Genomic DNA, 12,692 nt, shown 5'->3' on the forward strand with positions numbered 1-12,692 from the left:
AAGTAATTTATTCCAAATTTTACTCTTAATAGTAAAAATTCTAGAATATGCTAGAAGGAGTTATATAGATTTCTACAGAAATTTATAGAACACATTAAAAAGAGTACAAAAATCATATTGAGTACTTTATCTTTTTGTTATTAATTTTAGGATAGTTTCCGAACTTGTAATGCCACATCAAATTTTATTTATAAATAATAAATTTAAGGAGCAGAAGAGGCAATTAAGGAAGACTTGAGTTGAGAGTGACTCAAAATTCAAACCTGACAGCTAACATGCTGGTATTGTTGTCTTTTGACACCACCCAGTAGGTTCCAACTCATAGGCACAATAGAACAAAACAATACCCAGTCCTGTGCCATCCTCTCAATCGTTGCTGTGTTTGAGCCCACTGCTGCAGACACTGTCTCAATCCAATTCATTGAGGGCCTTCCTTTTTTTCACTGACCCTCTACTTTACCAACCACGATGTCCTTCTCCAGGGCCTGGTCCCTCCTAATAAAATGTCCAAAGTATAAGAGATGAAGTTTTGCCATCCTTGCTTCTAAAGAGCATTGTGGCTGTACTTCTTGCAAGACACATTTGTTTGTTCTTCTGGCAGTCCATGGTACATTCAATATTCATTGCCAACATCATAGTTCAAAGGCATCAATTCTTCATCGGTCTTCCTTATTCATTGTACCGCTTTTGCATGCATGTGAGACCACTGTAAATTCCAAGGCTTGGGTCAGGCAGATCTTAGTCCTTAAGGTGACATCATTGCTGTTTATCACTTTAAAGAGGTCTTTTGCAGCAGATTTGCCCAATGCAATACATCGTTTGATTACTGCTGATTCTATGGGCATTGATTGTGGATTCAAGTAGAAAGAAATCCTTGACAATTACAATATTTTCTCCCCTTATCATCATGTTGGAGCCCTGGTAGCACAGTGGTTAAGAGCTCAACTGCCGGGAGTTTGAATCCACCAGCTGCTCCTTGGAAACCCTATGTGGCAGTTCTACTCTGTCCTATAGGGTCACTATGAGCTGGAATCAACTCAAGGGCAATGGGTTATCGTGATGTTGCTTATTGATCCAGTTGTTAGGATTTTTGTTTTCTTTACATTGAGATGTAATCCATACTGAAGGCTGTAGTCTTTGATTTTCATCAGTAAGTGCTTCAAGTCCTTTTCACTTTAAGCGAGAAAGGTTGTGTCATCTGCATATCACAGGTTGTTAATGAGTCTTCCTCTAATCCTGAAGCCATGCTCTTCTTCATATAGTCCAGCTTCTTAGATTATTTGCTCAGCATATAGATTGAATAAGTACGGTGAAATGATACAACCCTGATGCACATCTTTCCCAATTTTAAACCTCAAGGTATCCTCTTGTTCTATTTGAATGACTGCCTCTTTGTCTACAGGTTCCACATGAGCACAATTAAGTGTTCTGGAATTCCTTCTGTAATGTTATCCATAATCAGTTACGATGCACACAGCTGACTGTCATTGCATAGTCAATAAAACACAAGTAAACATCTTTTTGGTATTCCCTGCTTTCAGCCAAGATCCATCTGACACCAGCAATAATGACTCTTTTCCACATCCTTTTCTAAATTCAGCTTGAATTTCTGGCAGTTCCTCGTTGGTGTACTGCTGCAACTATTTTTGAATTGTCTTCTACAAAATTTTTCTTGTCTGTGATATTAATGCTCTGGTTCGATAATTTCCACATTCTTTTGGATCGCCTTTCTTTGGAATGGGCACAAATATGGATCCCCTCCAGTTGGTTGGCCCAATAGCTGTCTTCCAAATTTCTTGGCATCGATGAGTGAGAACTTCCAGCATTGCATGTTTGTTGAATCATCTTAATTGATATTCCATCAATTCCTGGAGCCTTGTTTTGTGACAATGCCTTCAGTGCAGCTTGGACTTCTATTCCTTCAATACCATCGGTTCTTGATCATGTCTACCTCCTGAAATGTTTGAACATCGACCAATTCTTTTTGGTACAGTGACTCTATTCCTTCCATCTTCTTTTGATGCTTCCTGTATCATTCAATATTTTATCTGTAGAATCCTTCAATATTGCAACTCGAGGCTTGAATTTTTTCTTCAGTTCTTTCAGTTTGAGAAATACTAGATGTGTCCTTTCCTTCTGGTTTTCTAACTCCAGGTATTTGCACATATCATTATAATAATTTATTTTGTCTTCTTGAGCCCCCTTTGAAATCTTCTGTTTAGCTCTTTTACTTCATTGTTTCTTCCATTCACTTTAGCTACTCTGCATTCAAGAGCAAATTTCAGAGTCTCTTCTGACATCCATTTTGGTCTTTTCTTTCTTTCCTGTCTTTTTGATGACCTCTTGCTTTCTTAATGCATGATGTCCTTGATGGCATTCCAAACTTGTCTGGTCTTTGGCCATTAGTGTTCAATGCATAAAATCTATTCTTGTAATCGTTTCTAAATTCAGGTGGGATATACTCAAGGTCATACTTTGGACTTGTGTTAATTTTCTTCAGTTTCAACTTGAACTTGCATATGAGTAACTGATGGTCTGTTCCGCAGTCGGCCGCTGGCCTTGTCTTGACTGATGATATTGAGCTTTTCCATCATCTCTTTCCACAGATGTAGTTTATTTGATTCCTGTGTATTCCATCTGGCAAGGTCCACATGTACAGTCACTGTTTATGTTGTTGAAAAAAGGTATTTGCAATGGATAAGTTGTTGTTACTACAAAATTCTATCCTGTGATCTCCAATGTCATTTCAATCACCAAGGTCATATTGTCCAACTACTGCTTCTTCTTTTTTTCTAATTTTTGAATTCTAATCACCAGCAATTATCCATGCATCTTGAATGCATGTTTGATCATTTTCACACTGCGAAGTTGGTAAAAATGCTTTATTTCTTCATTTACAGCGTTGGTGGTTGGTGCATAAATTCGATAATATTTTCATTAACTGGTCTTCTCTGTAGGCATATGGATATTATTCTATCACTGACAGTGTTATGCTTCAGGATAGATCTTGAAATACTCTTTTTGAAGATGAAAGCTACACCATTCCTTTTCAATTTCTCATTCTTACCATAGTACACCATCTCATTGTCCAATTCTAAATGGCCAATACCAATCCATTTCATCTCACTAATGCCTCACTAATTTCAACTAACTGAGAGAGTCATATTTGTGCCCATTCCAAAGAAAGGTGATCCAACAGAATGGGAAAACTATAGCGCAATATCATTAATATCACATGCAAGTAAAATTTACCGAAGATTATTCAAAAGCAGTTGCAGCAGTACAACAGGGAAGTGCCAGAAATTCAAGCCAGATTCAGAAGAGGATGTGGAACTAGAGATATCACTGTTGATATCAGATGGGTCTTGGTTGAAAGCAGAGAACACCAGAAAGATATTTACCTGTGTTTTATTGACTATGCAATGGCAGTCAATTTGTTAACCATAACAAATTATGGACAACATTTTGAAGAATGGGAATTCCAGAACACTTAATCATGCTCGTACAGAACTTGTACATAGACTAAGAGGCATTTGTTCAAACAGAACAAGGGGGTATCATGTGGTTTAAAAACAGGAAAGGTGTGCGTCAGGGTTATATCCTTTCACCATACTTTTTCAATCTGTATGTTTAGCAAATAATCTGAGACACTGGGTTACATGATGAGCGGGCATCAGGATTGGAGGAAGACTCATTATCAATCTGTGATGTGCCGATGCTTGCTGAAAGCAAAGAGGACTTAAAGCACTTACTGACAAAGATCAAAGACTACAGCCTTCAGTATCAATTACACCTCAACATGAAGAAAACAAAAATCCTCACAAATGGACCAATAAGCAACATCATGATAAATGGAGAAAAGATTGAAGTTGTCAAGGATTTCATTTTCTTGAATCCACAATCAATGCCAATGGAAGCAGCAGTCAAGAAATCAAAAGACATATTGCATTGGGCAAATCTGTGCAAAAGACCTTTTTAAAGGGTTGAAGAGCAACAATGTCACTTTGAAGATTAACTCCATGATATTTTCAATGGCCTCATATGCATACAAAGGCTGAAACTGAATAAGGAAGACCAAAGAAAAATTGATGCTTTTGAATTATGGTGTTGGTGAAGAATATTGAATAAACCATGGACTGCCAGAAGAACAAACAAGTCAGCACGAATTGAGGATAGTGAGACTTTGCCTCACGTACTTTGGACATATTATCAGGAGGGGCCAGTTCCTGGAGAAGGACACCATGCTTCGTAAAATAGAGGGTAAGCAAAAAAGAGGAAAACACTCTAAGAGATGAACTGACAGTGGCTGCAACAATAAGCTTAATCATAACGATTGTGAGGATGGCACAGGACCAGGAAGTGTTTCATTCTGTGGTACACACAGTTGCTATGAGTTGCAACCAACTTGATGACACCTAACAACAATAACAGTGCCTATTTTTTATCTATGATAGCAATCTTTATTTGTTTCATTTCATTTTTCAAGATTTCCAATTTTCCTAGATTTATACTTCGTATATTCAATTTTTTGATTATTAATGAATGTTTCCAACTTGTCTCATTTTGAGTCATGCCATATCAGCAAATGAAGGTCCTGAAAGCCTTACTTCCTCCACGTCATTAAGGTCGACTCTACTTTGAGGAGGCAGCTCTTTCCCAGTTGTATCTGAGAGCATTCCCACCTGAGGGGCTCATCTTCTGACACTATGTCAGACAGTGTACTGTTGCTATTCATAAGTTTTCACTGGTCAGTTTGTTTAGAAGTAGATCGCAGGTACTCCTTCCTAGTCTGTCTTAGTCTTGAAGCTCTGCTGAAGCCTGTACACTATGGGTGACCCTGCTGATATTTGAAATACCAATGGCATAGCTACCAGAATCACAGCAATGCACAAGCCACCACACTACAACAAGCTGACAGACGATGGTATATAGGAATTCTAGAATTTTAGATAACCAACCTAAGGATATTATTTAGTCAAATATTATCATTTCATAACATTCTTCCTCTTAACATAGATTAAACGAAAAAACCTGTTGCTGTGGAGTTGATTCCAACTCATAGCTGATTCCAACTGATAGTGACCCTATAGGTCAGAGCAGAACTGCCCCATGGGGTTTCCAAGGAGCAGCTGGTGGATTTGAACTGAGGATTTTTTGGTTAGCAGATGAGCTTTTAACTACTGTGCCACCAGGGCTCCTGGCATAGATTATGCATGGTAAATACAATTATAATTGACAAACAGCTGAGAATTTGTGAAATTAGTAAGTTACACAGCCAGCAACCTAACACATCTGATTTTGTTGCTGTCCCGAAGTACTCACTTAAAGGCAGCAAACTAAGAACTGAAAAACATCTATTTTTAGAAATAATTTCAGCATAATTTATTGAAACAAATGCAAATATCTGTGCTTTTAAAGGAAGGCAACTTACTACTGTTCTGTTACCTAAAATGCAGCCTCTGTGCTCTTAAAATTTTACTGCCAGAACCTGGAAGTTTCAACAGATAAATAATCTTATCTAATTGCTATCAGAAAGATTAAGAGCAATTGCTCTAAAATCCAGTAATTTTTAGGTGAGATCTTCCAATATCTAATTGACTTATTTTTCACCATTCTAGGTGACAGATGAACTTATTTTCCCCAAGATATATTTTGCAACCTATCTTAGAAGGTTGATAAGAAAATTATACTTAAAGAAATTATACAGTTATTACTAAAACTGGTAACTCTATTGCACTTTATTGTAATTTTTTAAAAATAGATATGATAGGCAATTGGTAACACTTATTCTGAAGTATGTCCAAGTTAAAACTATTATCACTCTTGGCCATGGCTCCAAACCATTTGTGCCACTGTCCAGGTGAAGAAAATCTGACCCTACATGAAAATACCATATTGGCCCACTTCAGGGCAAAGTTTGAACCATTTTCTCTGATTCCAGCACATATTGTGGCTTGTGTTAGTTTTTGTTGGAGAAGATCAATCTTGCAGTCTGTTTATCAATTAGAAAAGCATCTGGATCTGCCTTTCATCAATAACAGAGAACACCTTCCCCCATAGAATGTACTATCAAACTCTCTGATACATGGTTGTCTTAAGAAACATCTTTATATTCATGGATAATTAGCTGAAAGCTATATATATTGTCTCCATTCTTCTATAAAATTGTTTTCTAACAATGCCCCTCAAAACACTACTGTGGTTATATGATTCTCTCAAAAAAAGTCTGGAGGCTAAAAAATACCTGGAAATGCTACATAAAGCTTCTAGTAGCTGCCATAATCCTTGGTGCCCTGGGCTTGTAGATGCATCTGTCCTGGGTGTTGTCTTCGTATGGCATCTTCCCCCTGTGTGTCTCTATTTTGCTCTTTTAACTCAGAAATGATTAGATTTAGGACCCACCCTATTATGGTATTACCTTATTAGCCTAACAAAAGAAAAGCCGTATTTCTAAACTGTATCACATCCATAGGTTCAGGGACGAGGATGTTAATACATAGTTGGGGGGGACACAATTCAATCCATGAGAGATGTCTATACGTAGACAGAGATTTATTTTGAGGTATTAGCTCATGTGATCATGGCAGTAGATAGGTTCAAACTCCATCTGTCAGGTGATACAATGAAGATTCTGGCAGCCTATGCCCCAAAATCAGTAGGGCAGGCACTGGAGGTGAGAGGGAATTCTGGCAAGACATCTATTTGTGGTCTGGAGGAAACCTCTTTTTTGCTCTTAAGGCCTTCAACTGATTGGATGAGGTCCACCCACTTTATGGATGGTAATTTGCTTTACTTAGACCAATGTTCAACTTTTTTTATCCTAGAAATTCCCAATGACCATGCAACTCTTTACTCACACAAACCAAAAACCAAACCACTTGCCATCGAGTTAATTCTGACTCATGGCAACACCATATGTGCAGAGTAGAAGTGCTCCATAGGGTTTTCAAGGCTGTGAGACCTTTCAGAAGTTGAAGGCCAGCCCTTCCTTCTGAGCTGCCTCTGAGTGGGTTCAAATTGGCAATCTTTCAGTTAGTGGTCGAGTGCTTAATCATTTGCACCATCCAGGGATTCATTACTCACACAGTACCTATTATTATCCTATGAAATGACTGTTCCATTGAATACACTTCAGGAAAAACGAGCTAGCTACTCTAAATTGTGTCCACAGTTCCAGCTAGGCTGTCAAAATTAATAAAATGAGTAATGTGAATTACTAGCAAATTTAACTTAAGCATTATAATACTAATATATTAAAAAGTGTTATTATAAACAGACAGATGATGTTGAGAACACTGTCCATTACACTGTTTTTTGTTGTTGTTGGTTTGGTTTTTTTGTTTTGTTTTTTAATCTTAATCCACGGGAAATAGCTCTCTGAGGTCTCAGTATTCTAATATTCTCCTAAGTAACCTTTAAAAAAAAAATCATAAATATCTTATATCAAGATTTCCTGTTTTCATTGACTGCTGGAAAGCACAGCACTAAAATTCACCCCAATTTTATCAACTGTGCATGACTAAACCCTATATGCGTGCTTATATTTTTATCTTATCCATGACTTCATCACATTTTTCTGGCCTGTTTTTCATTCTTCTTGATTTTCTCAAATTTATCTTTTAATCCTATTGAATTTAATGTGTCTTTGTGACTCAGTTGCTTTTGGACCTTTAAACCAAGGCTGAAACAAGGTAAGGAATAAATAAATGAATTGCCCTAATAATAAAAAGTCTGAAGGGCAAAGAACATACTACAAAGGATATAAGATTATTCATGATAGCATAATAATAAGGATAAGGCTGAGTTCTCAAGCCAGAATCAAGAGCTTTGCAGTCAGTGTATTCTTCATGGTACTGAGTATCTCTCATTAATCCGAAACTCTTAAAACAATACCCATCCTACAGGCATGGAACCCAAGGAACCAAAGTATTGTTTTCCAGGAACTTTAAAATCCTGTACTTATCTTTACATACCATATATGAATTCAAAACACCCTTTCCTGCTAAAGAATTAAGGTTCTAATCATAATTATTATGTTAATGTATTATTATTTACTAATATGATGTTATTATTTACAATGAATATTAAGTAAGAAAGAGCCAGTTTTTAAAATAAATTATTAAGTATTAAATTATAAGCATTAAATATTAATTAAGAAAAAGCATATTATCTTAGCAATTTTAAGCTGGGAAGTAAAAGTATCTAAATGCATAAATTATTTTTAAAAATAGTAAAAGACCATGTCACATACATATCTGCCTAACCTCTCAATTTGCATCATTCCCTAGAATTCACTGCCAGATTCCAAAAAACTAAATACAAACCTTTGAACAGGTATCTGATTCTTCTTTTCTCACTCCCTTATCCATCCTAGTACTGTCAATTCTCTCAAATTCTTTATGCTATTCCCAACCACAGTCATCATTTTTTTTTTTTGCTTATATATTTTTTTAATCTTTTTTAAATTGTGTTTTAAGTGAAAGTTTACAAACCAAGTCAGTCTCTTATACAAAAACTTATATACACCTTGCTACATAGTCCTAGTTGCTCTCCCTCTAATGAGACAGCACACTCCTCCCCTCTACTCTCTCTTTTCATGTCCATTTTGCCAGCTTCTAAGCCCCTCTACCTGCTCATCTCCCCTCCAGGAAGAAAATGCCAACATAGTCTCAAGTGTCCACCTGATCTAAGAAGCTCACTCCTCACCAGTATCCCTCTCCATCCCATTGCTCAGTTCAATCCCTATCTGAAGAGTTGGCTTTGGGAATGGTTCTGTCTTGGGCTAACAGAAGGTCTGAGGACCATGACCTCTGGGGTCCTTCTAGTCTCAATCAGAACATTAAGTCTGGTCTTTTTACAAGAATTTGGGGTCTGCATCCCACTGCTCTCCTACTCTCTAAGGGGTTCTCTGTTGTGTTCTCTGTCAGGGCAGTCATTGATTGTAGCCAGGCACCATCTAGTTTTTCTGGTCTCAGGCTGATGTAGTCTCTGGTTTATATGGCCCTTTCCATCTTTTGGGCTAATAATTACTTTGCATCTTTGGTGTTCTTCATTCTCCTTCGCTCCAGGTGGGTTGAGACCAATTGATGCATCTTGGATGGCCGCTTGCTATCGTTTAAGACAGTCATCATTTTTTGAATGATAAAAGCCAAACATCTAGTCTCCTTGCCCCTCCAAGTTTGTTTCTCTGCAATCCAATCCAGTCTATACAAAGCAACCATGTGTACACAATTAAGCACAAAGCTCTACTATGATTCTCCATTACTCTTTGGATAATGTCACTTCCTCCAGGAAAAAGAAGTCTAGGCAAGGAGCTACTATCCACATGCTAAGAGCACTCCACACTTTCCCTACTGTAGTCCAAATGCATTTCATTATAATTGCTCATTTTAATTGTCTTTGCTCTCCTATTAGATTAGAAAACTCCATGAGGGCAGGGACCGTGTCTTCCTGTGCATCACTGTTTGCCCAGCACTAGACCAGTGCCTTGTACACATTCAACATACATTGTTGAATAAATAAAATTATCTCATTTGTTATGTGGCTACAATGATTATCAATGGCAAAGATTTGGAATATAAAACATAGCTGCTCAAAATGCAAGGCAATTGCGGAAAAGGGGATCCTCCCTGTAGTAGGTTGAAAGGAAATCTATTTGGAAGATTTTTAAATGGTATCTCTTTCAAGATACAATTTGTTTACATAAAAGGATAATAAATATGTTTAATATATATTTAGTCAATTCTTTTATTATTTATCAGTCACTAGAGTGTATTGTCTTATATTAAATAGTATATAGTTTTTTTTTTAAAGAAATTGGGTACCTAGCCCCTTCAAGTATATTTTTTAATTTATGCATTTGATCACAGATTTACTCAACATGAATACAAATGCAAGGGAGGTGATTTACCTTGCCTTACTACTGCATCAGAAAAATCCTAGCACTTCTGGTTGCATGTGTTAAATTGAGTAGATGAATGTATTTCCATTTCCTCCCTCAAATACTAATATTACACTAAATGAAGTTAAAAATATATAATGCAATAAGGACAAAGAGACCAGAAAGGAGACGGCATCTAATTTTTGGACAATGGAAAGCTGGTAGAGACTTTGTAATTGACTTAATGAAAGGGAGAATGCTAAAACTTACCTGCCTGCAAAGGGATATGCCAAAGAAAAGCAGGTGGCTCATGCTGAAGAATCTCAAAATGGCTCAGATATTGAAGCCCCCAGGTATTTCCAAATGTGGGGTTTGGGGTACAGATAAAAACAGGAGTATGGATTCTAAACATTCCCTCCACAGCCCACAAACAGAAAACCACCCCTCCCAACATATGCAAGAGAAAAGTAATTTATTCTGAAGAGGAACTGGACTTAAAGCCTGTAGACTAGGAACACCAGGCACAGCAGAAGGCAAGAATAAAAACTATTCTAAAAACAAAAGAATTAGGTTATAGTCTACAGTCTGAACAGTAGATGAGAGCTTCATTCCAGTTACCTTTCTCAACTCCTAAAACGCTGCCCCCCAGGCTCACCCCTCCCAACTGTTCTTCTCCAGAGAAAATGGCTCTAAAAAAAAACTTATGGGTACTAATACACAAAAAGTCTTAAAAAAAAGAAAAAGTAGATGGAAAAAAAATTCTACCTCTTGCCTGTATGCATACAGATTCTAATCAGTGACTTACTCTCAAATATAAATGAACTTATAAAAAAGCCTTTATTATAAAAGAAAAACAAACAGAAAAGAAGTAGGGGAGAAAACAGAGACAAAGTGGGGAGAAAACAGATATGAGGCATAGAGAAGATTATAACTTCAGAAAAAATATAATTAATAGCTTCAGAAAGATGCCATGAAGAGGATGCTATAAAAATGGAAAACTCAATCAGAGGATAAAGGAAAGCTCTTGATAATTAAGCTAAAATTTTTCATTTCAGGTGATCTAAATAATTAAGTTCCAAGTTAGATCACCTGAAATGAAAAATTTTAGTGCAGTTTAGAAGATAAAGTTGACTACCTAGAAAGTAAAACAAAAAGAGACAGAGAAATAGAAAGAATGTTCAACTGGTCTAATAGAAGGAGTTCTAGAAAAACAGAACTAAGAAAACTGAGCAGAGAAATAACCAAAGAAATAGTATAAGAAAATTTACCAAAACTTAAGTTTATGAATACACTTTAAGAGGGCCCACTGACTAAGCAGACAAAGACCATAAAAAACCCCGAACAAAGCATAACCTCATGAAATTTCAGAATACTGGAGAAAATAAAAGCACAAAAAGAAATACAACGGAGAATAAAGAGGAAAAAGTAAAACCACATAGAAAGGATCAGAGTCCGATTAGCAGTTGAACTTCTCATCAGCAATGGAGCAAAGTCTTCAAATTTCTGAGAGGAAACAACTAGCAACGTAGGATTCTACATTTGAACAAATTATAAAGTGAATATGAGATTAGGTTAAGAACATTTTCGGAAATAAAAATGTTCAAATTTATTTTCCCTTCATCTTTTCTCAGAAAGTAAACGAGAAGGTGCTCCACCAAAATAATGGAGTAAACCAAGAACCATGAGGATGGTATGGGATCCAACACTAGAAAGAGGTAAAAGGAATTCCTAGGATGATGGTGAAGGGAAATCTCAGGATGGCAGATATGTAGCAGAATGCCTGAATAAAAGATTCCCCGATGTGTTTGACTATAATGACAGAGCTTCTATAAAATAATACGGGGAGAACTATTGATTTGTGCATAGAAGATTAAATAAATCCAAAAGGAAGAGGGGCAATTATTTTAAAATTCAAGAAAATTTAAAGTTATACAGGAGAGAAAATGTAGTATATTACTTGGCTTAGCTATGAACATTATTTGACTAATCATAAAAAATGTAAACACTAAGAGTTTTTGTTGCCAATTCTGTTTTTGTTGTTGATTTGTGACATTAGAGAGACCCCATCTACTACAGAGTAGAACTGTCCCACAAGATTTTCTTGGTTGTAATCTTTACAGAAGCAGATTGCCAGGCCTTTTTTTCCATGGTATGTGGGCGAGTTTGAACTATCAACCTTTTGGTTACCAGCCGAGTGCACAGCATTTATGCCACTCAGGGACCTTAAAAATGTAAACACTAAGTACTAACTGAACAAAAAATTATAATTATATTGGGAGTATCGGAATGGGAAAGGAAGATGGGTGGTACGAGTGCTAAATCATGACTTGCGTTTTACAAGTTAGTGGGTAATGTCTAAAAGTGATTATTCTTAAGCAAATGAGGTGCATGTTCTATGTTTGTTTGCCAACCACGCCCTCCCACCTTGAGGTATTCTCCTAAACTGGCACCTTGCTTGGGGAGGGTGCAGTTGGCAAACAAACATAGATTACCGTAAAAATACAGTAATTAAAAGGAAAGAGTATGAGCAAATAATTTAAACACATGGACATAAATACCAGAAGAGCAGCTTAAAGTTGAAAGTATTTGGGGGATGAGAATTTGGGTGGAGATAGATAAGGAGATGACCACCATTTTTCCCTATAAGCTTTATAGTTCTATTGGATATTTGAAACTATGCATATGAATTGATGTAGTAAAAATAAAAAATTAGAAGAAAAAAATAAAAAGGCAAATCACTACTCTTTCTTAATTTGTTCATCCCTTAGTGACAGAAGGTGGTTTTAGACCACTGCTAGCTCAGCCTTTCCCA

At 36.6% G+C, this 12,692-nt stretch overlaps 1 protein-coding gene across 3 annotated transcripts in view; it reads right to left on the reverse strand.

Moving 5' to 3' along the window:
- Positions 1-12,692, reverse strand: part of PIP4P2 (phosphatidylinositol-4,5-bisphosphate 4-phosphatase 2) — a 97,615-nt gene that overhangs the window by 17,703 nt on the left and 67,220 nt on the right. The gene's annotated exons all lie outside the window — the stretch shown is intronic.

This window comes from Loxodonta africana, chromosome 14 (assembly GCF_030014295.1).
Source record: "Loxodonta africana isolate mLoxAfr1 chromosome 14, mLoxAfr1.hap2, whole genome shotgun sequence".
In the NCBI taxonomy this organism is placed as follows: Eukaryota; Metazoa; Chordata; class Mammalia; order Proboscidea; family Elephantidae; genus Loxodonta; species Loxodonta africana.